Raw genomic sequence first — 25,867 nt, 5'->3', positions numbered from 1 at the left:
TTTCGTGATTGCCGACGACGAGCCCTTCCCCTGATTCGCAGCCATCTCGCTAGCAGACGGGCCGCGTTTTTATGGCGGCCCGGCGGCAGCCCTCCATCTGCGAGCGTTAGTCGTACACAACTCTCTCGTTTAACGCCGACGCGCGCGGTGGCCGCACGTGCTCCTCGCGTTCGGTGGATGCTGACTCAAACCGGCCGCGCAACGTATCGCGCGCGCGCTCCCAGGGTTGGGAGAGGGTGAAGCGGCAGTTGCAGCGGGGGGGGGGGGGGGGGGGGGGGGAGCATCTCGAATGCGGGACCCGGCCGAGCTGCCACGCGCGCTAGAGCACTGGGGCACGGGCGTTTTGTGGCAGGCTTACAGCAGGAGGCCAGTTTTCCATAGTTTTACGGAGGCGCAGCCTGAGTTCGCCAGAGAAAGAAGGTGAAGGGTATTTGAGAAGGATTGTGAACGTGCGTAAGGGCGCTTACACGGTAGAGGCCTTTCGTTCGTTCTGGCTGCTCGAAAAAAAAAAGTGTGTAATCATAACCGACGATAACTTTCACGTGCACTGTGATCACGACGAACGCGGTGCGTAAGTACAAGCTTCGCGGCTTGTCACTGGGACGCTGGCTGCGAGTGGACATTTCCTGCCATCGCGTAGGACTTACACTGACGTGCTGTTCTGTAAACTAAAATTCCGCCATGTTGCGGAATTCCGCCACGTTGGCGTTTTGAGGCAATCGGAGAATGCATAGCCACCCTATGAGCCAGTCAGAGCTGACAATATGGCGGAATGTGACAGCGTCCCTGCTTTCACCCCTCCATTTTCGTGCAGCAAAGTGCTTTTTCCGAAAGCGAAAGAGCGAGGACAGTGGGTCGAAGTCTCGGCGCACGTGTGTATGGTTGGTTGGACTCGATTGAATGTGGTCGCGCTGGATTCGCGCTCTTGCATTTGTGATGCCACCGCGTGCGCTGTATCGCCCCCCCCCCCCCCCCCCCCCCCCTCTAGAGGACGATAACGGCGCTACTTTGAAGAACGAAGGGATATCTACGGGTTGCTCAGTAGGGGACATGTGAGGAGCTCGCGAGGGCTACCCTCATTTCTGTTTGAAAGAGCAGGTCGTCGATTCGAGCACTGCTTCGGGTCCCTTTCAGCTGCGCTCCTCCATTCTTTCCCGATGTTCCCGTTCATTTGCGGAGAAAGGAGCATCTCCTATACGTACGTGGCACATTACTATGCTTCTCGGTTTTCCATAGTCTGCGCAGAAGGGGAGAGGAGGGGTCCTCTTTTCCGGTCGTTAGCTTCGTTGTGCGGGGAGCCCGGGGCCTCTGCCGCCGTAAAAGCGGACGCCGGCTGCGCGGGCCGTTCTATTTTCGGTGATGCGGAGAGCAAAAGCGACCTCTAACGACGCTGGGGCCCGTAACGAGGGGGCTCAGTAAACGAATCAAGGCTCGGCCTGATCTCCCGCAGAGCTGGCTTCACCTTTACGACGACGAATGCCTCCGCTCGCTCGTCGGAAAGGAGGAGCACGATGCACGCGGATCGCCGCCGCCGCGTCTGCTACCATTGATTGCGTGCCGCGTTTCGCCCAGTCGGCTCGATTGTTCTCTTCGTGATGTCGCCGGTACTGGCGAGCGCTTCTCACACGGTGCATTTTCCCCTGACGTAAGTGGGAGTCGTGCAGAGTATGCCATGGTGCATTGTCGTGAAGTATACGCTGCGAATTCAGGAAATACGTAAAAGAGAAACGATAGCATAGAACTTTTGTTTCCTCTCTTGAAGTAATGGGAGTCTAATATTGACATGTACCAGGGCGAGGGAGAGCCGCTCGACTAGGAAGTTCTCGCCAGGTGCCAGCTCTGTTCATAATCTGACGCTCGCACACAGCGGGTCTCTGCGATCTTAGGACTTGATGAGTCCGCTACTTAGGTGCCAGAGACCGCTTGCTGAATGGAACGACGCCTCAGGTACGACAGGTGCTAAAAAGGGCTCACGCACTTCCCGTAGAAATGCCGAAGGGCGGCTGGGTGCTAAGTGGCTTAGCCTGTTGGAGGGGGTGATGTGGGGAGGAAAGTACCGTTGGTGGTGGGCCTTGCGGCTGCTAATGTCGCCGCAGCGAGGGGGGAGTGGGGGGGGGGGGGGGGCGGCGTGGTCGGTAGCGGCGGCACCCCACCCGGAAGGAAGGCGCGGGCTGCAGGGCCCCCGCCCAAGACCGGTAGCGGCCGCGGGGAGAGGACAGGAGGGCCCCCGGCGCGGGGGCCTCGGGCTCCCGCGCCGCCAAGGAGCTGCCTCTGGGTGGGTGGGTGGCGGCCTTGGCCCACCGCGCGACGACCTTGAACTCTGCGGCGTTGCGCGAGCGCAGCCCCGCCCCGCCCCGCCGCAGGCTGCGGAAAAAGAAATGTTGGGGGACGTTGCTTGGACGACGCAGGGGCCCTGCCTGCGTGTCCCGCTCCAAGAGGGACGCCCTGCGGGGCCACCCAGCCACCGCAGCCTACTGCCGTTTTGAACTCTGATCGGTGCGGGTGTCGACTGGCGCCGAAACGCTCTTATGTCTTTTTCTCCCCCGCCTAACTGTGCGCGCAACCGGATAGTCAGGCCGTGGCCAGGCGGCAGCCGTCGCCGCATGCCTGCTGAGCGCTACATCGCTTACTTGGGAGCGAGATGGCAGCATATCGAGCTCTTTAAGGCTTTGCAGTATAGGGTAATGAGGCCGTGTTGTTTTCTGATTGTTTGCATGGGAGAGCTTCGTGCCTGGTAATGATGCGCTGCTCCAAAGTTGTCCCTCGCGAGGTGTATATTGCAACGTCTATTGCGAGAAGACGCTGCGTCACTCCGGTATAGAAGAAAGAGGAGAATGAACGTTGCTTGCGGACGCTGATCGAGGCAGAGGGACAGAGAGTGTCTGTTGGCAGTTGCGTTGTCCTCCTGGCTTACGGTAACAGGGCATTCAATCTCGTCTATCTCCTCCAATAATAAACCGACTTAAACAAATATTTTGGTAAATGGTCTCTAGACGACGTTTTAGAACTTTCTGTGTATAACTAAAATTTTGAGGATTTGGCCTGATGAGGGGCCCTTTAAAGTGCTGTGCACCGAATGTCTTGGTAGCCGGTCTGAACGCACAACTTGTGTTCAGAAGTAGGGCGTGTTCGCACAGTGTGCGTGCAGCACGCAATTCAAGCGGTGACGTCAACTTCTAGTGCGCATCCGTTATCGCTGTCGAGGCGCTGAACTTTCTTTTTGACCCTCTTTTTAAAAACGCGAGAGACTGACTCGAACACCGAGGGCCCGCTCGAACCTCATCCTTATCCTTTTTTTCTACACCTCTATTCGACGAGGATGTCGTCGTGTGAGCGCGGCCCCCCTCTTTGTGTATTACTATACAGAAGCGCAGCGCGACAGTGGTGAATATAGTATAATCTTGACGGCACTGCGTTCTTATTGCTTGGATACAGCGATTCGTGCGTCGGCGTAGTCCGGCGCGGCTTAGACCTGAAATGTCAGGACCCAGCAGTCTCCCAGTTCTCGCTCGCCAATGCATGAGCAACTTTGTTGCCGATGGTATCGGCCTATCGCGCCGCACAGTCCGCGTTCGACACCACAGCGCAATGGTGCAGTCATTGAGCCTGTCGATTTTCCTGCCCTCCAGTACAAATGAGCATCCGCTGCTCAAAGCAGTTGTCTCCATGCGTTGATGCTTGTCATTAAACTGCATTTCTACGATTTTTTTATTCATCCTGATTGCTTTCACTGCGGCTCCCGCGTTTATACCAGCGCTGCGTTCATGTAGGTCGGTGTTCGAGGTTCCGTGTTGTTGAAGCAGCACTCTGATCCCTGTGTGCCACTGGCGCATCTAATTGCTGGCATAACTTGCGGTTTCACTTTTGTTTTCGTCAAATTTCTTACCGGAGTTCTCACCGCTAGGGCACATGCGTAGTGAAAGCGGCGATATATTTCTGCGCGGCAGGACGGCCCCATTCCGTTCATTGCGCACGCCCGTCTTGCGAAGTGCGGCGGGCTCACTCGCCTCGGAGCCGGCTTCGGAACGTGCGTTGTAGTGCACCTGGCAGCCGAGCGTCGTTTCCCTTTCGACTCCATTAACGACTGCTCGGAATTCTGGCCTGATCGCCAGCCTGATCCATCACGCAACCCTCATAACGAACCTTTGTGCGGTGCTTCGATGATAACCACTGCCCGATCAGTAGGCAATCTCGGCAGGACACTGGATTGGGTTTTTGTCTTACTTTTTCGTACATTCTTTCCCTCTCCGTTAGGACTCGCTTCCTCCCCTTGTTTTGCAACCCCGGCTGTTATGAGCCACTGTGACTGTTCGATTCACGTACTGCGTGCACCCGTGTCCTGTTCTATACTATCCCTCGATATACCGGAGTGGGTCTGCCTCGCATGTCTTGTCGGTTTCTGCTTTACTTTGCGTTCTGTGCACGACCGAAAGAAAGAGGTGAGCAGCCATTATTGGCGAACCACTTTATGAAACTATACCTGCGCGGGCAATCGGCGCTCAGCGCGCGCGCGCACTTATCGTGCGCTTTGATCGGGATGAACGAGTCTCTTGTCGGGCGTGGTGGTGGTGTGGTGTCTTTGACGCCTCTCTCACCGGCGTGGGCCGCCCGGGGGTCACTTGTATCGAGCCGAACCATCTCGGAACGTTTTGTTTTCGCCGATTTCGTGACGCACCTGCGTGTGCGCGCCTTCTCTCTCTCTCGCGTCAGGAGGAGCAGCGCGCCGCGCGCGATATCCCCATTACCGCGGCCGTGCAGGGCGAGGGGAAGGCGCGCCTTCTCTCCACTTTACCACGTCAATTAAGCCGCCTGGCCGGCGGCAATCGCGGCCGCCCGCATGGCCTCTTGCGGGCGAGCGCTTGCTCGCCGGAGGTGCTCGCCTTCCCCTCCACTGCCAGCCTGGTGGCGATGAGAACGGGGCATCTCTCCGCGCAGTATCTTCCGCTCAACAACGCCCCGGTAACGAACCGCTGTGGCGGATGCGTTGCGGCTTCGCTTTCTCTTCTGTCCCGGATGAGGTCGTCCCCTTGCGCGGCCGTCCTCGCGAGGGGGGTGTTTCCAGGTGTTCGATTTGCGACGGCGTCGTGACCCTCGATCACGGCGCGTTTTTTTTTATCCGCTCTATAGGAAACCGCTGCAGGGAACATTGGTTTCGAGCGTGTACAATACTCTTCACCCGCCTCTGGCTTTGTGGTGTGGCTCCCAGACGAGGATTAGCCATGCACCAGGGGTTCCGTGGGACGATCTCGATCGCACGAATGAGCGAGCAGAGAGGGCTGGTAATACTCGGCACGTACTTTTACCCTCATTTATACCCTACTGTCTTTCCCATCCGCTAAGAGCGCCACTGCTGAGAAGCTTGTCTCAGGATAGTTACAGACGGAACTTCGTCCCGGTGGGCATGGAACGATATCTGCGCTCTTCCGATTTCTGCTGGTGGTTCAGTGGAAATTTTAATTGCGGTAGCAAGTAATATTACAAAAACCGGCAACGTCAAATGGAAGCCGTAGCCTTTTCTGTTAGTGAGGGGAAAGTGCGGAGATAATGGCAGAAGAGCTAACGACCAATTAGCAATATCCATCGCGTGTTCGTTCCGTGCAATCGACAGCCTCATGTGCTTAGCTTTTGTCTGCTGGCTGGCGAGAAGTGCAGTATCTGCGGAACTGCAGCGAAGACGACGCATCTCTGATCAGTCTCTGTGTACTCTTCTTGGCCAACGCCAACGATGAATTCAACTCAGTGGATCACCTTCAAGAACTCCTCCGATCAAGCCATCTCTGACAACGCGTTCAAAGCGTGAACATTCTTTTTAATATCTCTGTCCAGCTCCAAATGGCATGAGAATGTATTGACCGGTTCTTCTTCGGATCTCCGTCGTGACAGTGAAACAGTCGCGTTTAAGAATCCTCCGGTTTTGATCCTCATCGCGCATCGCATTACTCTCGCAACATCTTTTCCGAAGCCACAGGACCACCAGTTTAGCCTGTAGCTAGCTTACTGCTGTCGTTGCTCGAGCTGTCAAGGGCATTGAATCTGCTTCCACAGTTTGAGGTCATAGCAATACTAAAACCACACTCTCATCATGAGGCACGTCGTGGTGGGGTCACTTTGAATTAATTTTGACCACCAGGTGTTCTTTAACGTGTAAATAAATCTAAGTGCACGAGCGTTTTAGCATTTTGCTCCCATCGAAATGCGTTTAACAAGGGGGAAATGAACAAATGTAAATTTATGTTCTCAAAATAAAATGGACTGTCGCTGTGACGAAGCATTTCTTACATAATTATTGAGCGCCGATTATTATAGTTGCCCATTCGTAAAACTATTCGTTAAATGTTCGCTTCTTAAAACCCCTGCTTGCGCCTTTTGATCGAACATAGCGTTATGTTCAATTTTCTCTAACCCTTTTTTCCAGGCCACCTTTGGCGCCACAGAATTTTTCGAAGCCTTGCAGCTGTTTCCTTTATTGGACGCCGCGTTGTGCGCGCGAGGTAATTGGAAATTGGTTTAGTAGTGGTTCGCGCTCTGTATGTGGAGCGTCCCGAATCGCGCTGTCGGTTGCACAAAAGGAACTCATCGGATGGCTTGAACGGCGGGTGCCCATGCCAAGGATTTCCCGTAAACAGAAAGACGCAGTCTAGGAAGGACTCCTCTGCCAAAAACCATTGCGATGATTTCAGGTGTTCAGGTGCGCTTCTTTCTTTTTTCCACAAGCACCTTTTCCGCAACCACTCTTAGTGCAGTAGTCTGAAGCAAGCGTATACCGCGTTGAAGACGTTGCGAATCGGCTTTCACATTCCCGACGCGTCGCTCGTGCGCCCGCAGAAGAGTCGCGTTCGTCAGTGGCCTCGTGCGCACGCGGCGCCACGTTTGTTGAGCGAAGCTCGTCGCCGGCTACGTGGCTGACGTCCGCCTTGACCATTGCGCCAGGACAGATAGACTTAATCACGAAGCAAGCCACAGCGATAGCATCGAACGAGCGGGCAAGCACTGTTGTTTTGTGGCCCTCTGCAGCCGACGCGAATGCCTGCTTGGGAAGCCGTATGCGGCGCATCTCAAGGCCATACGGTCCGTGCCCTCCGAGCCGCGCGCGATAATTGCGGCCAGGTTACTGACTGGCTTCGGCCGCGAAGCCACTGGCCGGGCGGCCTTCACTCGCCTGGTGGCGGACATCGACAGGGCGGCACACGGCGCCGAACGCTCGATTAGGCAGCGACTCCGTGAGAAACGACTCTCGCAGGACGAGCCCGTGCACACACGGCTTAGTTTTGACGTGTTTCCCTTGGCGGGTGTTTTGCGTCCGGAGAGAGATATTATACGGGGCCTCGCTTTACTACACCTTTAACTAACACTGCGGTGCGGATCTCCACCAGTGTTAGTTTGCTCGCGAATGTGCCGGCTTTTCTAACCAGGCTTTGGCGTCCTGTTGTACACGGCGTGAGAAGGAGGCGAGGAGTCTGGTGGCGCACACCGCGACAGACATTGCGTGCGTTCTAATTCTGGCCTGCATTAAAGCTAGTTTACTTTGACGGCTGAAAAAACAGCTTCGAGTGCAAATGCAGCCGCTTTAGCCACGAATTACGACTGTGTTCTTAAAGCCTCCAAATGTCTATATTTTTATGGAAGTCACATCTGGCCAGTCGTCCTAAAGGTGTAGGAACGCACTTGAAACGCGCATCTGCGAGTTGACGCAACATGGCGTCGACATTAAAAGGAAGGTAAGACAAACAAGCATGAGTGCTGTATTTTAACACGTTGGTATGCTGGGCATAACTTAAGTGCGAGACATAACTATGAGGCGATGCCATCGAATGTTGTATAACGAAGTAGCGCTATGTCGTAACTGTAGGGCAACACCGGACTACACTATCGAATGGCGCACTTCATGTCTTCAGAAAGACAGAAAAGAATATTGTTTTCCCTTATGGTTCCACACAGTTTTTCAAAGTAAGTGAACTGTTGCAATCGTAGCAACATCGCATATTTATCTCAGCACTGGAATTTCTATTGTAGGCTAAATATCAAGTTCAGAGCTAGCGTATATTGTGTATAGCGGCGTCTTTTAGCCGTGGACGATCTTACATGCCAGACGCTGTATCAACACGTATGCGCATCAGTATAATGCGACTGCAGTCACCAGGCGGTGCGCAACGATTTTACGCGCGTAGATCGCGTGGAGGTGCCCTAGACGCTCAGGCGTCTTAGGATGTTGTATATGCTACTACATACTTGTGCACAGGATCTACAAGTTTTAAACAAAGCCGGAGCGGCGACACGTTGGCAGGCAAAAAAAAAGAAGACGGTGAAGCACATTCACACTTCGCTTTTTCTTTCTTTTTTCGCCACTGGAGGCAAGTAATTATGTTTGGCAAGTAATTGAGAAAAAAGAAAGAAAAAAAGAAAGAAAGAGAGACTTGCCCTAAATATTAACCTCGTCCTTCGAAAGAACTCACGCTAGGATAGTTTGTCGTAAAAATTCCTTTTCCCTGCGCTGAAAGTGACGCAGCACCACGGTGCCTTCATCACAGCACGCTCCGTGGCTTGCCTGTGCCACATGACGTCACGAATGATCGGCTGCACTGCCGTGTTGGTGGAAGCCTCCGTCAAATAACGAACGGGAATGGGCTTGCCGGTGTATTTAGCGCAATTACGAGAAATCCCGATGACATATATTTTGTCAAATGGCAAAGTTAGCGTTTGGGTCTGTAGCGCTTCGAAAGTTCCTCGCCGGTTAATATAATTCAAGGCGGTGGATAGCGAAAAATAGGCGGATGGTTGGTGATTTAGTTTGCTCTTTCTGTACATCTTCCCTACAACCCTTGAGTGAATTTGGACATTACGCAACGCAGCGCCAGCTTTGACTGTAAACATAGTCTGTCTAATAGTGTCTTCACATCATCATCCTCCTTAACCGCTGAAACCAATGACAATTCCTTGCATATCTAAGTTACGCTTGTTCGCTGCGCGTGTGGCGCAAAAAACCCTGTAACATTGTAAGTGACGCCCAGAGACATTTCAAGAAAGCAACTGCCGGCCTCGACCACTAGGCTAAACCCGAGTGCGGTTGCAATCTATCCCCACCAGTGACAACTGCAACTTTCAACCAATATTGAAGTGAATCACATAAAGTGAAAAATTTTCCCTACAAAACTTCAGGATCCGCGTGACCGCGCTTAATCGGTTGTAATAGCCAACAATCATAACGTACCGTATTTTATTTTTATTATTATTATTATTATTATTTCTAATGTCTTAGCGAAGTAGCAAGTTACGCTCAGTTCTTTCTCTGGTGTCGACCATAGGTTGGTGAAACCTACATAAACACGCAGCTAAGACAAAGCAATTGCAAGTTGTCTGAACGTCGTGTCATTCTAACGTCACTTTTCTATCCATTTGTCGCGCCATTCATTCGTACGTCACTGTCTTTTGCCCCGAAGATTCTCCATGTGGTTCACGCGCAGATATTCTCCACAAATGCGTATGAGCGACATCTGTCGTTGTTCGCGTCCACATACAGCGCTTTACTTAATCCGTCGCTTGGGGCGCCCCGCTTTCTTCGTTGAGGGCAGCCACCTTGACGGTTTACCTTCACCGTCAACTGAAAGCGCCAGCCTCCCTTGAGGTCAACTGCCGTTGACGTCACCTGTTGTAAGCTCAGCGGCACTTAATGTCGTCCGTGTAAATAAGGTGTAACGAACTCAAGACTCAGATCAAGGTTGCGGCGGCCATCATCGGGCAAAGCAGGCTGCAGCGCGTGTGGGAAATTGCCGCCTGAACTTATGTGCGGCGAAAAAGTGGCTTATGTCTAGTATTTGTGGGTTGACAATAAAACTTCTCTCTTCTTGCTTTTGCGTATTTCAGTACTTTACGACTTACTCTGCAAGAAGGAAGTTACATGGCAGAGGCCATTTGTACTATTTCTGCGTTGTACTGCACATAATATTGAACGCAGCAGCAGCAACAACGAAGACGACGAATGTTAACTTTGCAAAGCTAAGCATTTAATATCTTCAAATACTGCAAAAAAAAAGGGGGGGGGGAACAAAGAACACACAAGAACAAGATGAATCCCCTATGTGAAAGACTATGTGCCGGGCGTTTGTCTTACTGCGTCCATATGTAAAGTGGTGGCATAGTCAGACTATACTAGCGTTAAGTCCAAGATGGCGGCCTCCGTGCGATTATCTCCGAGCCGTCTGCTATGCCGTCTACACGGAGTAGGTCGCCAACCGGTGTCGTCAGAGGCAACCTGGCTCGGTCTTCCACGCGGGTGGCAGACGTAGGCCGATCGGCGTCGCGCAAAAAAGCCGAATGAAAGTCGTAGAGGGAGGCCTCGTCTAATAATACCTCTAGGAGACGGCCCCCGCAATAGAAATGGTTAGTCACGCGCATCGGCGTAATGGCCCAACGGGCGCGCACTCCGGCGAAGCCGGCCTAGCGGAGCCGCCGCCAACCGGGCGGCCCGTGGGCCATAAAATTCATGGACGGTCCCCGACGCTTTCTCCTCGCCCGTCGCCCTCCTCGCGCAAGGTTCGATACCGAACCGGCGGCGCCCGGCTTGGCTGCTGCTGCTGCTCGGCCGGCATTCCGCCGCCGCCACCGCATGTGTGCCTCATCCCTCGCGGCCCGTTTCTTATCCGCTGGCGCGCGTGAATCGCATCGGGTCCACCGGTTTGCTGCTGTCGTCTAGGGCCTCACCGTATGTGGCTGGACCCGGGCGCGGGTCGATAAGGCGTCACGCGTACGACTCTTTCTGGCCGTTCGAAAATGTGCACGTCTTCCGTCGTTGAAAGTCTGCTGGCACGCAGGGGCTGCACGCAGGCAGTTTTTTGGGCTTGCAAGAAAATAAAACAGTGCATGACTTCCCTTGCGTTCCGCTATCATTGCCTTACGTCAACACTGCGTGTGTCAGAGTGCAGTGGGGTGAACGGAGGTGCAACTTTCAGCGCCTGCCTATCTCCATTTCCGTATAGGCAAAAAGTTATTAGGCCTTTTGCTGGATCCTTAACGTGATCGTGAGTTCGATTTGGTGAAAAGCATGCTGTTGGCGTATCTTGTTAGTTATCCAGCCTTCGAGTTTGCCCATCTGCGTAGAGTGTTCGTGTCGACCCAAAATCTTGAGAGGTGGAGGTCATCGTTAGAGAAGCCCATTTGGACACGAGAAGATGGACGGCGTCGTGGCTAGAGAGGGGGACGCCCATGGTTGGCACTGCGCATCGCCATGTGGCCATCGTTACTGCTCGTTACGGCGCAGTGTTAGGCCACGCTTTATGATGAATCGGTGCTCTCATCGCTGCGGTCACGTTCCGATGACATCCAGCTCGTCGGTTCAGCCCCGTTACCATCTGTCTCGCTTTTGTTTCTGCTTTATCTTCTTTTCAAGCCTACCTCACAGAAGCGGCCCCGACAGTGGCTATCTCCCCCTCCTCCAACTGGCATGCTTTTAGACCGATCGCATGAGCGTTATCACTGTTTGGAAACACTGAAGCGAAGCTGCCATGATCTCGCTGTCTCGCAAGAACTGCGTTAAACTAAATAATCCTGTTGTCAAAGCCACCCTCTTGAACTTTTTGTTTCAATTTTTTCCCTTGTTAATACAATCGATCCTCGTCTAAAGAGGCCCCAGATATTACCATTAGCGCTAGTCTACGTACCTGCATATTAGGCGGTTAAGTACTGAGCCGTTATCGTTTTGTGTGTACTTGCAAAGGTACTGTGAGCTAAATATGTCCGCCGAGAGCGGAGAGAAAGCAGAGCTATATCCGCCTATAATACTGCCCACAAACGCAAACTCCCTGGACCTGCGCAAGCTTCTTGCAACTCATACTTCTTGCCTAAAATAAGCAGTACCAAAGCATTCGGTGCAATTTTAGTCCTTTTATTCCTTTTATTATCTGTACTCGGGGAGAAGGTCCCAGGCAGTTCGGAGACAGGGGCAGACTACGCTGGGAGCATTTGACCAACGCGCCGTTACGTAATCTCACGTGCATTTGTTGACGTCAGCGGTGCACGTAGTACGTTCCACGAGGCGATGTGCAGCCGGCGCCTCGAAAGCATGCGGCGTGTGCGCCATGTGCGTTTGGCTTGCCCTACGAGTCGTGGACACGAAGCTGCGGAAAGAATCCCGGAGCTGGTTGTCGGGAAGGGGAAGGGGGAGGGAGTGCGAGCAGGCCCTCCACGAGAGAAACACGGCTTCGAAATAAGGTCATTACCATTCAGGAGCGGAGTGGGAAGAGCGCCAGGGCGCGCGCGTTTTCCCTTTGTCTCGTTTCTCGGGCGAAACCAGCTTCCCTTTTGTTCTTCTGTCTGCTCCGCCGCTCGCGCAGTCTTTGACAGTGCCTGGCCCCGGAATTCGTCCCCCCCCCCCCCCTCCTTTCGCTCTGTTCCATCCTCTCCTCACCCGACCAAAGCTGGGGCATTTTGGCCCCACGGCGGCCTCATTGCGCTTTCCCGCGTGCGGTTGTCGCGTGCAGCGTTCTCGGAAGTATCGATCGATCTCTGTTTTCAATATCGCTGGCTTTCTTGGGGTCCCGCGCCCGCTCGCGCGCGTCTATTTCTTCCTTCCGTTCTCCCTTCCCTCTGCTCCCATAGGCCTCCCTCACTTGAGAAGTAAGATGCGCGTAGGTTAAGCTTTTCTCGTACAGAGGGCACCAGCGGACTGCGATGGCGTGGCGTGCACAATCGACCGCGAAAAGTGAACTCGAAGGAATGGGCGAAAGTCAGGTGGCTGCACTGTGTGGCTGTAAGTACGCTCAGCGACGGACGCAAAAAGAAATTACGCGAGTTATGCCACTGCACCTCGTCAAGGCGGGTGTCAGCGGATTTGACGCGCTTTGCTGTATGGCCGAAATCAGTGTCTCGGCAACCACGACCTTCCGCTCGTTGCGCTAGCGTCATGCCGTAGCTTGCGACGAAAGCAGCTCGGGTGTTCTCGCGACGCGGCCCCTTTATCTATGCAGGCAGTCAGCTGTCGAGCTGAGCCGTGAGCGATTACTTTCGTTACACGGCGTGACAGAAAGAATGCGTATTTGAAAGGTTATACTCGTCATTTATTAGTTCATAAGCAAACAGGAAAGCGCACAAGTTGTTCCTCAGTCAGGGGGTAACTCGGTATAAGAGTGCTATACGTGTATATAGTTAACGCCGACTCGGTGTTGTGGAAGAAGGGCAAGAATGCATTGGGGCCCCGTGCAGCTGTAGCCACTTGAATACTGAGGTGCCGAACCGTTGCAGTGGTCACTGCTTTCCGTGGGAGGCAGGAGGTAGCACCACAAGGCCGCCTTGGTGGACGCACTGTACAGAGGTCCCTCAGGTCTGTTGCAGACAGTCCTGTAGACGATTTTTTCAGATAGAGGAGCGGGAGGTTTACAGACGGATAACATTACGACGAGGTGGCTGAGAATGAACTACGAGGGCGAATCAGAAAGTCTTTGCTCCTTTTAATTTAGTTCTTTCTTTCTTTTCTTTTAGCCAAACTAAGGCTGTAAATGCGAAGTCAACGTATCCATTCCTGCAGCGGTGGACCTTTCTCGGAGCGGCCCGACCTTATCTGCCGGTAGCCCCGCAGCACGGCTCGGCTGTCAGTTATTGAAGATGACGGTTGTACTTCACACGTCCACGGCGTACGAGAAACGAAGTGCGGTTCATTTTCTATGGAGCAAGGGGCGAATTCCCATCGAAATCTACAGGGAAATAATGCAGCCCACGTATGGGGAAATGTGTCTCGCTTTGATGAGTGTGAGGTGGTGGTGTTGTGAGTTCGCAAAACGCCGTGAATACTTGCATGACACTGAAAGTTCGGGGAGGCCGCGTGCATCGCTAACTGACGACACCATGGTACAGGGGTATCTCAAATTCAGTGCAGTGATGAGACGAATGTCTGAACCGGTGTGGAGGCTGAACCGATGTGGAAAAAATTACCTGTGCGAAGGCTGTGCAGTATAGCTTAACACGATTGATTCTTGCTGAAATGGTTCGGGAATCTTCTTGGAAGCACGCAAGAGGGATGACGAGGGCAAATCTTTTGTTCAGAGCAACGTGAGGCGTTATACTGCCAGTGAACGGGAAATCACGTTGCTGGGCCATCTGCGTGCTCACCTACTTCGTGTTTAACGTCTATTTGCCGTACCCGTGGAATCACGATTCATCAACTTGACTCCGCTTCACTTTCCGTTGATAAGTTTGGTCACCTCGCGCTTGGACAGCGCAGAAGCGGCTCCCCTGGAAAGCTGTCACGCGCGCTTCTTTTCATCTATCGCTGCCCCTCTTGTGCGTTGTCGACATTTACTGCGCCAAAAGTGCACTTGGAAAGTAGTTCTGTGCTGGTCACATGGAAGCAAATGAAACAGCTATAGCGCCAGCACCGCCAACATTGTCGGAAAGCCAAGGCTCGGATATATTATATCTGCCTAACTGCGTTCCACGCTTCTATGATTGTGTGGAAACGCTACTTTGCCATTTAAGCGTTGGAGGGACTATCGTTCAACATTTCGCCGGATGGCATTTCCCGCTATTCAGTTTCAACGTTACGCTCCGATGTTGCGCATGCCCTGGCGGTGGCGACGCATTCGATGACACGGGAAGCGCATGATACGTATGGCCAAACAACGGGGCACTTAGAGAGATGGGCACCTCAGCGCGTATTTTATTTTATTTTTTGCCGGCCTGCGGTTCTCGCTTTGCCAGGGCGCGCGCATCGTGGTTCAGCTGAGCCTGCATGCGCACTGCGGTTTGCATCGAACCGGCGGTGCGTGGGCCCGAGTGCAGTCTGAGTCAGCGATTGCGTTCCATCAATATCGTATAGTTTCTCCACACAACGGTCTCGTTTTCTTTGCGCTCTCGGCGGTGGAACCTTCCGAAGGCCTCCCCTTCTTATTCTTCTTTTCTTCCTGCCTTTTTCCTTCCCACTTTCGCGTCGTTCTCCATCGTTGTTCCGGTTCAGAAAGCAATTCCCGTCGCGAGATTTCTCGCCCACTTTTTTTTCTCTCTCTCCACTCTTTGCTCCGTCTTGACGTTTTTTGTTTCTTAGTCAGCAACGGGTCACATTTTCCAAGGCAACAGCGCGGCGCGGTATGTTCAGTTCGCTCGGTGATCTCGATCACGAGGTCGCGAGTTCGATTCCGGACATTTCGGCGTATGCCGAAAAGACGAGTACGGGGAGGATTGGTATGCAGGTGTCGGTCGGCGCACGTCAGCAGGTCCCGGATTGTCCAAAATTAATGCGAGGTATTCCACACCTTCCACAGCGGCCCTCTTCGTGAATTGTGCGCTGGGTTGCAGCACTGGGCTCCGCATTTCAATACTTCTGATGTTGCAATTCTTCTTCGATCGGCCCATGCATGTATGTGAGCATGAGTCCTCGTATCGCACTGCCGCGTTGCCCGTTCGTGCGGTAATGGCAGCTGGGCTCCGGCTGGCCCACGACTCCGATCTAGCAGTTCTCTATGCTGTGTTTTGATGTACGGATGCCGCAATATGTACGTGCAGGAAGCAGCACAGCGATCGTTACAACGCTCGTGGAGCCTGTATGCGCACAACTACCGCGGTGTACGTATACGACCTCAGCACAGTGGACTTCGTGTCATCTTATGCAGTTTCCGAGAAAACGGGTGGAGTCGCTTTTGTGTGTAGTGACGCGTTGTCCATTCGGCATCTGTCAACAAACGCTGGTAGCAGCAAACAGCAAAAAGGTGAAAAAAAGGAAAAGAAAATGCAAGGTTGCGAAGCGAGCATCCGCAGTACTTGCTTCGGTGTACACCTTGATTGACCTTCTGAATTGTATGCGGTCGATCGGTAATTTGCGATAACCTAAAGAGGAGCGAGAGAATTTTCTGCATCACTGCGAGAGAATTTTCTGCATTTTCCCATTCTGCTGAACGAAAGAAGAATTATTCGCCACCTTTTCCGTCTTTGCCCGTTCTTGGCTGCTCTCGCACCGGCAACCAAGCCGATTCGAACATGAAAACAATCCATGATCCATGAAAACAAGAGCAGCGATGGGTGCGCGACAACCGAAGGAAAAAGGCTCGGAACAAAACGTTCCTGGTATACCCCCAGCACAAAACACCGGGTGCTGTTGAACGTGTATGTGCTACACATAAAAGATTTGGTCGAAGAGGGGGGGTGAGTGCAACGGAGAAAGCAAATCCGGAGATTTGGGAATTTCATTCCGCGAAATCAATAGCGGTATAAATCCGAGACGCTCTGGATGACAGCTGAACGCGCGCGCACGCGCAGTTACCGCTGACGCGTCTTCTGCACATGCGCACCGCGCGCGCCTGTGTGACGTCAGTACGCGAGATCCATTTATGGGCCGCATGCCGGAGTAGGGAGGAGGTGAAATGGGAAGGGGGGAGGTGCAGTCGAGTGGTGGGTAGGAAATCGAGGTGGTCGGGGGGGGGGGGAGCTCACGCGAGAGAGGCAGTAGGCGAACGCGATCGGAAGGGCGCATCGAAATGGGATGGCGTGCGCCCCACTGGATGGCCGACTCTCTCTTGCGCGGTTTTCTTTCGCGCATGCAGGCTGCTGCGCCAATGACATGCGCTTGACTTGCAAATCAGCCGAGCCATTGGGCCTCGCTTGCCGCCTTCATAACATCGTGCTCCCCTGCACGCTCGCCGCGACGCGGACCTCGGCCGAACAGCGTGCCTCTCTTCACCACACTCCCGAGTCTCTCGCGCTTACATGATCACAACGCGAGCACGAGTTTTTCCTGCGCTCATGCGCCGCGGTCTGGTATCATCAGCCGCTTTCTCCCTTTCAGATTTACTATTCTCTCTCTCTCCCCAACCCCCGCCCCCTAACCTTTTTTTTCCTTTTCTTCAACCGTGGCTATAGGTGCGTGAGAAGCAGAGACTACGCTTGACACGCGCCGAAGTTTCGTCCCCCGCCAGGCGCACACTGCGGTTTTTTTTTCTTTCTTTTCTTTTTTTACCAGCGTAAAATGTGGATTCCCCGGGTGGCGTGACCACGCGCGCGCGTTAGCCCCGAGCCTTTTCGGAAGGTTTCGCTATCTCATTTACATGGCCGTCTTCGCATTCTCTAGCCTCCGCGCATCACTTATCCGACGAGCATGGCACTTCCGAGGCCCCATAACGACGAGCAATTTCGCTCAACAAGACAGCCCGAGCTATTCGCCAGCGGTTTAACCGCACTTTCGTTCACGAGTACTACTGCGACTAAAAACAAAATGCGCGTGTTACCAAGAGTAATGGCGCTGTACGAGCCTGTGCGATCGGAACCCAGCCTCACTTCACCAGTATGGACGCGTGATGTGTGGTGGGTGTGTCAAAAAGATAGAAAAGTCACGTGGGCCGCTAAACGAGCGAGCCTCCAATCGCTGGCCCTGCTCTCTCTACGCCCGGGGCAGCGCAGACGCCGTCGGATACACTGTTGCAGTCTAGTTGCGGCCTGGCACTGAGCGGCGGGCCTACAGTGCAGCGAAGGGGAAAGCCGGGCTCGCCGCCGCCTGGCTTCTCGGATCGATGCCCGGCCGCCCTTCGCGCCACGGCCCCGATGGGGTCGGCGGGGAGCGCGAGGAGCCGCGACCGCCTCCATTCGCGGAGGGGGTGTGCGAGAGGCGCTGCACTTTATCAGAAGAATTCAGAGCGGGAATTACGAGACCGCGATGGCGAGAGAAAAAAAGAGAGGGGGAAAGGGAGAGAGAGAAAAGAAAAATCGGCACCCTGGAAAACAGCACTTCTCAAGTACTGGGAATTCGCTGGCCCGAATACGCGTTTTTTACACTCCCTCGCCAGGTTCCGGCTCTACATCAATAGGAAAAGCACGTTTAACACGGCGAGTTGTCGTCGACGGGGGTCAAGGCGTCTTCTCGAGAGATTGTTAGCTGAAATAGGCCGGTACTACGCTTACGCCGGTGTGCAACACTCTGGGATGTCAGATGCAGGCTGCAGACTCAGTGCTGTTGGACCGCGTTCGCAAAGATTTGTTTTTTCGCCTGTCCGAGCTGTCGTCGGAGCCAAAGGCCGCGCTCGCGTGCGAGGGACATTGTAATCCGGAACAAGTGGGAGATGGGGGAGGAACGAATCGCAAACTTAACCGCTGGTCTGTATACGTACGCTTTGCGCAAGGGGTAGAAGATTACGCAGAAACGGCCCCACGGGGGCGGATATTGACACACTCTACGGCGTGACATTCGACCACCTCGTATACGAACGTCCTGGACAGTAGATAGCATGCTGTCGAGGTGCTGGCATGGCGGCAGGTGAGGGGTGGCGCCGGAGGTCATCCCTGCGCACAACGACCACCACAGCCGGAGGCCCGTCGCTGGTGAGGGCTGTGTGCCCCCTCCACCAGATCGATCGGGCAAAAAATCAATGGCCACCAGCGGCGCGCTGACTCGGCGCCCTTTGCGGCGCCGACCCCACCCCCCTCCCTTCCACTTTGCCCTGTATCGACATTCATATCGATTCCGTCAAGACGAGGGCCAATAAGCGGCCATCGATCGCTGCCCGGGGGGGGGGGGGGGGGGGGGGGTACCTCGCTGCCGCGCCGGGCACGCATTCTTTCTTGCCAACTCATTTTCCCGTCTCACAGTCCCGTCGATCTCAACCATCGCCTCGACCTTGGTGCAACAGTGGCGTCCCCGATCTATGCAAGATCGCAACGCGTGCCTTGCCGCAGCGCTGACCGGCACACCATCGCTATGTGGGCCGCGGCGGCTGAAACGATCAGCAACTTTCGCGATTCGAGTCGTGTAACCAAGCTTCCCAGTGAAACTAGTTCCTCCGTGGGATACTCGCATCACACCCCAGCGTCTATGTCATCTCGGTCAAAGACGAAATGGACATCCGCCGGAGGTGTCGTTTTGGATATCACGTTGATATCGTAGCGTGCATGAAAAAAGAAAAAAAAAACAGAGAAGATAAATAACTGCCACTGAAAGGCTCGGGATATCTCCACGTGTCCAGCTGATCTGTCAGCTCGTGTATTTTTCGATAACATTGGCTTTAAGAACTCTCATTAGTTGAATGCGTTAGTTTCATTAGTTCCCGACGGGGTCAAGAAAAAGGGGATAGCCAAGTGCGCGTACGTATGCGCACCAAGCACGTATCCAACCTTTCGAAGCTCATATGGGCGTCTTCAGACCGATCGATTGATGGATTGTGTGTAACGTCCTTAACCAACACCTGGGCTGTGCGAGACGCCGTAGTGGACTTCGATTAATCTTGACTACCTTGTAGTTCTTTAGCTTGTAGCCAAATCTAAGCACGCAGGCGTTTTTTTGCGATCCGTCCCCATGCATCAGAATGCGGCCGCGGCAAGTAACCGAACCCGAGCTCAGCAGCAGAGCGCCATAGTCGCAGAGCTACCGCGATGATGGGTGCCGCTGTCCTGAGTAATAACAGCTATCACATAATATCTGCCGTGAGCGTGATCTCAAGTGCTCGCGTTATGTCTGATAACTCCCATTGGGACAGCTGTCACAATGTTACTCGGTGATTTAGTAGATGCTAGAATTGCTAAGCCAAATGTCATGGACACTTTCTTAAGCACCGTGTGAAAGGCCTCGATCTGGGTGTCCGCATGATGAGGAAGCGGCGGGCGACGTGATCGTACGAGGCACTTCGCATGACACATTCAGCTTATGCCCGGGGTATCGACCAATACAAGAGATACCATGCACTCGTCGTCCGTGGCGGGCTTTAGTAAAATTGTGTGCGCTGGCCCGACGCAGATTCACGAGCACCACGCGCCGTTCGGATGAACTTTGGATTTTCGCCGTTTATGCCCGGAGTTTTCTGTCGGAGCTTATTCCAGTGCTGTTGTGTTCGCGTTCCCGCGTTATGATGGAACATGAGAATCCGAACGTTTCTGCGTGCATTTAGCGAATGCGGAAGCCAGAACTCTGCAGGGCGCTACAGGAAAGTGATAACGCGCGCTTCTATACCTTTATTTGTTGCTTCGATGCATCGAGGACTTCTCCACCAAAGGTTGAAGATTTGAAAGTGTACCCCGTGTTTCTGTGGCTGTGTGGATAGACTTTGGTTATCTATCGAAATCTGCATTGTGGCAGCAGTTTATTCTTCTTCTTTTTTCTCTCTCTCCCTCTCTTGGGTTTCGTGTTATATTTAGTCTTCGCCGCAGAATAGATGGAAATTGAGTAGACGGAATTTTCTCAGCCTGCAGCAGATCATTTACAAAGGAACAGAACGTCATGTGGGTCGCAGCGAAGGTACTGTCGGCGGCATGTCGCCGTCCACGGGCGCGATAAAAAGCTTCCCTCTCTTTGTGTCTATTTATTTCCTGGATTAGCCGTTCTCTTTGTGAATCGCCGTCACCGCATAGAGCGGAGTCTGTTTCCGTGCGTCCTTCGCGTCCCGCTGAACATAACGACTACGCTATTCTTGAACTGGCAAAAAGTGCGTTTAGCAGCTGTGGGCCATGACTGAGAGCATCTCAGCGCCTCCGCATGCCCCTTCCTTTGGGCTAGCTGTTAAAGCAACATGGGAGAGAGAGAGAGAGAGAGAGAGAGAGAGAGAGCAGAAAAAGTGACGCTTGAGGCGTACCGAGGCGGCTTGTGTGTGTGTGTGTGTGTGTGTGTGTGTGTGTGTGTGTGTGTGTGTGCGCGTGAGCTCTAGCGAAGAAAAGCCAGCATCACCTGCCCCCGTATCTGTCTCACGGGTCAAAATCCTTCCAAGATTCGTTCCCACGGCTTTTCCTTTCCCGCCCGTTGTGCATCATTCTCTTTCACCGCCCTTTCTGAAGACGCTGTCTCGCCCTCCTTCTCTTTTCACTCCACAGCGATCAAGGCGCAATCCCCCTCCTTCCCTCCCTCCCATCTCTCGTCGAGGTCTCGAGACTCTTGAGTTCTCTCGCGGGCCATCGGGGTGCGTGTCGCGTGGTTTCTGTGACTGTAGCATGTGCTCTCGTTTCTCGTTGCTGCGATGTTTTATTTTGTTCTTGTTTTCTTGTGCCCGATTTGTGTACTTATTTTTACCTTGTTCGCTGTCAGCTCTGACCGGTACGTCTTTAAATGTATTTGCTTTGAACGTACGAGCATAAGGGCGTTGAGCGCGCCATCTGCTTCGTATAGTTCTTCGCTGCGGCTCAGTTTGATGTCGCTTCTCCTTAAAAGTCTCTCCGTTAACAAGAGCTGTGCCTTTTTCAAGCCCCGGACGACCTTGCTTGTGATGGCCGAAATGCTCTCTCTCTCTCGTTTGCCTCGCTTTGGTTAGCTGTCCGAGAGCAGTAAGGTTCGTCGGATATGGTTGCAGCCGTTTGTGTAAATACGAATTTATGTGAGAGCGTGAAGTCGTGCAACCTTCAGCTGTTCAAAAATAATACGACCTTGTGGTACGGGCCGGCAATGTTCGTTTTCTTCATCCGGGGCGGCACCGTTCCAGTTGCAGTTGACCACATCAGCTGGTACGCTGCATGTGCAACTGAGCTCCGTCCTTGTTGCTTTTCTCGCTTTATAAATTTATGTTATCTGTCTCGAATCATTGCTTGGTAGTGTGTCCTCCCAGTTAACGTCATTTCCAAGAAGGCGACGAAACTGGTACGTTTGGGGATGTGGTCGTTTGTTTTTAACCTCCCGAAATGTTGCTGCTCTACCAGAGAGCGCAGTGTCGCCTGCAGTGCCTACGCTTACCGGGTGGTCACCCGCCGTGGTTGCTCAGTGGCTATTTTGTTGGGCTGCTGAGCACGAGGTCGCGGGAACGCATTCCCGGCCACGGCGGCCGCATTTAGATGGGGGCGAAATGCGAAAACACCCGTGTACTTAGATTTAGGTGCACGTTAAAGAACCCCAGGTGGTCGAAATTTCCGGAGTCCTCCACTACGGCGTGCCTCATAATCAGAAAGTGGTTTTGGCACGTAAAACACCATAATTTAATTTTTTACCGGGTGGTCGTATAACCTCTTTATTATCGTCCTTAGTACCATCGGCTCGCAGCTCAGGATATTTCAGGTGCACGCCGTTGACCGACACACACGGCCAACAAATTGCTCGCGGTACACAACGTCTTGTCTATTTTCCCTCGCGCACGTGTTGCTTGCGGTGCTGGGTTACTAAGCTAAACTAAAACAAAGGTGTTGCTATCCTTACTGCCGGAGAACACGTGGCCGCGTCTGACTGCGTTTTATCAAATTTTTGCGCAGACCTCGTGACGTCATCAGCGTGCCTCCTGTTCTAGCGCAGGTGGCCAATTGCGTCTATACAAGGCCGACACCAGCCGGCTCAGTTGGCTTGTCGGGTTATAATTTGCTGTAATTGAGAGAGACGGGACGGTGCAGAGGCCAATAATTCTCTCGTGCCCACCAGCACTCTCTTTTCGCTACGTTAGCCGCACTGCTGGCGTGCAGACGGGAATTCTAAGAATGTGAGAAAGCAGCTTCAAACGTTCTCTCTTCGCCTGCGCCTTCGTTTGTGATCTAGCATATCCTGTTGTCCGCTGAGAGATGGCTAGGCTTCCCTGTACGACCACTTCGAGAGGCGCGGCTCAAGGCTTGCGTTCGTGTAAATTCGTTGCATTGACCGCCCCGCAGGGCGTGCGTTGGCTCGCTCGGCCACGCTTAGCAATACGGATGTCAACGTGAACCGCGGGTCGGCACGCACCGCTGCGACTTATATGTCGAATCGCTCGCGTCGACTTCGTGCACGGACTATGCTTGACGCAAACGCGCTCATCTCGAGCTCGTCGAAGGAGCCGTGTGGTACTGCCCGTGGACTGGTGCCCTTGGCGAAGGCGTAACAAGGGAAGCGCAACCGTAGGCTGTCGTTTGGTCGTTCGCCCTGAGCAGTAAAACGGCATTCACGATATATATATATGTATATATGATAGATAGATAGATAGATAGATAGATAGATAGATAGATAGATAGATAGATAGAGAGAGAGAGAGAGAGAGAGAGAGAGAGAGAGAGAGAGACTGCCGAGCGCCCAGGGGCCCCAAGTCTCAGTGTTCCGGTACGCCGCAGGATACCTTGGTGCCCTGTGGATTGGTGGCGCCGCCGTCCATTTTTTTTTCCGTGGGTAATTTATTTTGCGTCTGCGATTCTTCGTCTTATCCCATTCGCGCTAACATTGTTCAATTATGATTTCTTCCTGACGCTTGGCGCTGATGGGTGCACCCACGATAGTGAGATTCGATCTGATATGGCCCATTTTTGTCCCTCTGTCGTGGTGTATATATATATATATATATATATATATATATATATATATATATATATATATATATATATATATATATATATATATATATATATATATATATATATATATATATATATATATATATATATATATTGTAAGCACTATTAACGTACTTCGTCGTTTTCATTTGTACATAGCCATCATCATCTTCACTGTTCTTCGACTTCTTCGCGCGTGAGCTGGGGGCGTTGCCTTTGGTGGAATAAACAGCGCTGGACAACTTGATCGGTCTCGGTATTATAAAGTGGTGGAGGTACGTCAAGATCCCGACGTCCTCTCGCGTTCCCGTCCTCCCTGGAGCTCCGTTCCGGTCGCCGCCTGCACCCAACTACCCCTACAACAATGGACACTTCCGACCCCGGCCCTTCCGGCGCCTCAAACCCTACCACACAGACGACCCCACCTGCGGCGCCCTCTTGGACTGTGACGAGCCCTCAGCGCGATCCCCCTGTCTTTGCGGGACTCCGCGGTGATGACGTAGACGATTGGATCGACCACTACGACCGCGTGAGTTCTTGTAACAAGTGGAACGACACCCAGAAATTGAGGCACGTCGCCTTCTACTTGACCGGTGTTGCAAAGACGTGGTATTTCAACCACGAATCCGACATCGCGGATTGGTCCACGTTTACCTCGAAGCTGCGGCAAATCTTCGCTTCCTCGTCTGGCCGTGCAGAAGTCGCCAAACAGAAGCTGGGAACGCGCCGCCAACTTCCCCAAGAGTCTTACACCTCATACATAGAGGATGTCTTGGCTCTGTGCCGCCGTGCGAATCCTAGCATGACGGAAGCCGAACGCGTTCGCCACATCTTAAAAGGCATTGGGCCTGTCGCGTTCAACGCCTTAATCGTGCAAAATCCGGCTTCTGTCCAAGACATCACTTCAACGTGTCAACGCCTCGACGAGCTGCAGTCTATTCGTCTTCCACATGACAGCAGCGATCCTCAGGTTGCTCATTCTCCAGATCTACGTGCTCTTATCCGCACCATCATCCGCGAGGAGCTTCAACTACAAGACCTAAAGCGTCCCCCTGCTGCCTGCGCACCAACCCCCACCTTCGACTTGCGCGAGGTCGTAAAGCAGGAGTTGACAGCGATGACTACACCCACGACGCATCTTGCTCCGGTAGCGCGCTCCACCCCTACCTACGCGGATGTTGTTTCGCTACCCACCCCTACCGTGACTTCCGTGCCTACTGGCGTTTCCTATGACCATTTGGCTTCGATGGGAACCAGAGCACTTGCTGCGCCATCGTACCCTCAGTGGCGTCCACCTCGTCCGGTTTGTTTTTACTGTGGCATACGCGGCCATATATCTCGCTTCTGCCGCCGGCGCCAGCAGGATGAAAGGCGAGGCTATGCTGAGCACGAAAGAGACCGCACTCGCCGATCAGACGACTACTATCCCGCACCGCACTCATTCCCTCAACAGCGTTCTCCGTCTCCACCAGCTGCTCCCAATCTGCCTCATAGTTCCCGTTCGGCCAGACGTCGTTCTCCCTCCCCTTACCGGCGCTCGACATCACCACTTCGTCCCACTTCCCATTTTGTCGACCAGCACTCGGAAAACTAACTGTTGCAGTTTTTGGAGGGGAAACTGCTTCTTATCGGTCTTCAAAAATTCCTCCTGTTCGCCCGGCCAACATGCTTTCTGTGACTGTCGAAGGTGTTCCCGCATCAGCTCTCATCGATACCGGTGCCGCCGTTTCTGTTCTTCGGAGTGATCTGTGTTCCCGGCTCCGTAAAGTAAAAACGCCTTATCTTGGACCTATTTTGCGTGGCGCTAATAATGCATTCATTCACCCTGACGGACAGTGTACTGCTCGTGTTCTCATCGACGGCATACGCCACCACATCGAGTTTATCATCCTTCCAACGTGTATCCATGAACTTATACTTGGTTGGGACTTCCTACATTCTGCTTCAGCCGTCATTTCATGTAGAGAAGAAGTTGTCCACATCACAGATACAGAGCTTGAACCTGTTGCGGACTCTTCACTTTCATGCGTGAACTTGGTCCTCGCTTCAGACTACGTCCTGCGTCCTGGTAACGAAGACGTTGTAGCCGTAACGTCCAGTCAGATCGCCGACGGAGACGCCCTAGTCGCCCCTTCTTCCCGCTGTACTTCTCGCGGAATTCTCATTGCCACCTGTCTCGTCCGGTTTTCACGCGGCCGCGCCCTTCTGTCTGCTTGCCACACGACCCCAGATCCTGTGATGCTGCCCAAAGGGATGACTGTGGCAACCCTCGCCGACACTCAACCAATCTCTCTAGTCACGCTTTGCCCTTCTTCATCGCCAGCACCAACCTCAGGTTTGGATGATTCTTTCCCTCCTCCAGCCGTTCTTGGTTCTGACCTAACAGCCGCGCAGTCCGAAGCCTTAATGGTGGTCTTGGCAAAACACAAAGCCTGTTTCGATAGCTGTTCCTCTGTGTTGAGCCAAACTCCTGCGGCTACACACCGTATCGAAACCGAAGGTTCCGCTATAATACGACGACGCCCCTATCGTGTATCGCCGTCCGAACGAAAGGTCATTGAACAACAGGTCGCTGACATGCTTGCGCGGAAGATAATACGACCTTCATCTAGCCCATGGGCGTCTCCCGTGGTCCTGGTAAAGAAGAAAGATGGCTCAGTTCGCTTTTGCGTGGATTATCGAGCGCTCAATAAGATCACACGCAAGGACG

General features: G+C 53.2%; 1 protein-coding gene across 5 annotated transcripts in view; it reads left to right on the top strand.

Annotated features, from left to right (window-relative positions):
- The window catches only part of Tet (Ten-Eleven Translocation (TET) family protein), a 223,234-nt gene that overhangs the window by 113,773 nt on the left and 83,594 nt on the right, over window positions 1–25,867 (top strand). The window lies entirely within an intron of this gene.

Source organism: Dermacentor andersoni, chromosome 1 (genome assembly GCF_023375885.2).
Source record: "Dermacentor andersoni chromosome 1, qqDerAnde1_hic_scaffold, whole genome shotgun sequence".
NCBI classification, from domain to species: domain Eukaryota; kingdom Metazoa; phylum Arthropoda; class Arachnida; order Ixodida; family Ixodidae; genus Dermacentor; species Dermacentor andersoni.
Note: the sequence above shows the minus strand (reverse complement) of the source record. Positions and strands in the feature narration are given on the sequence as shown.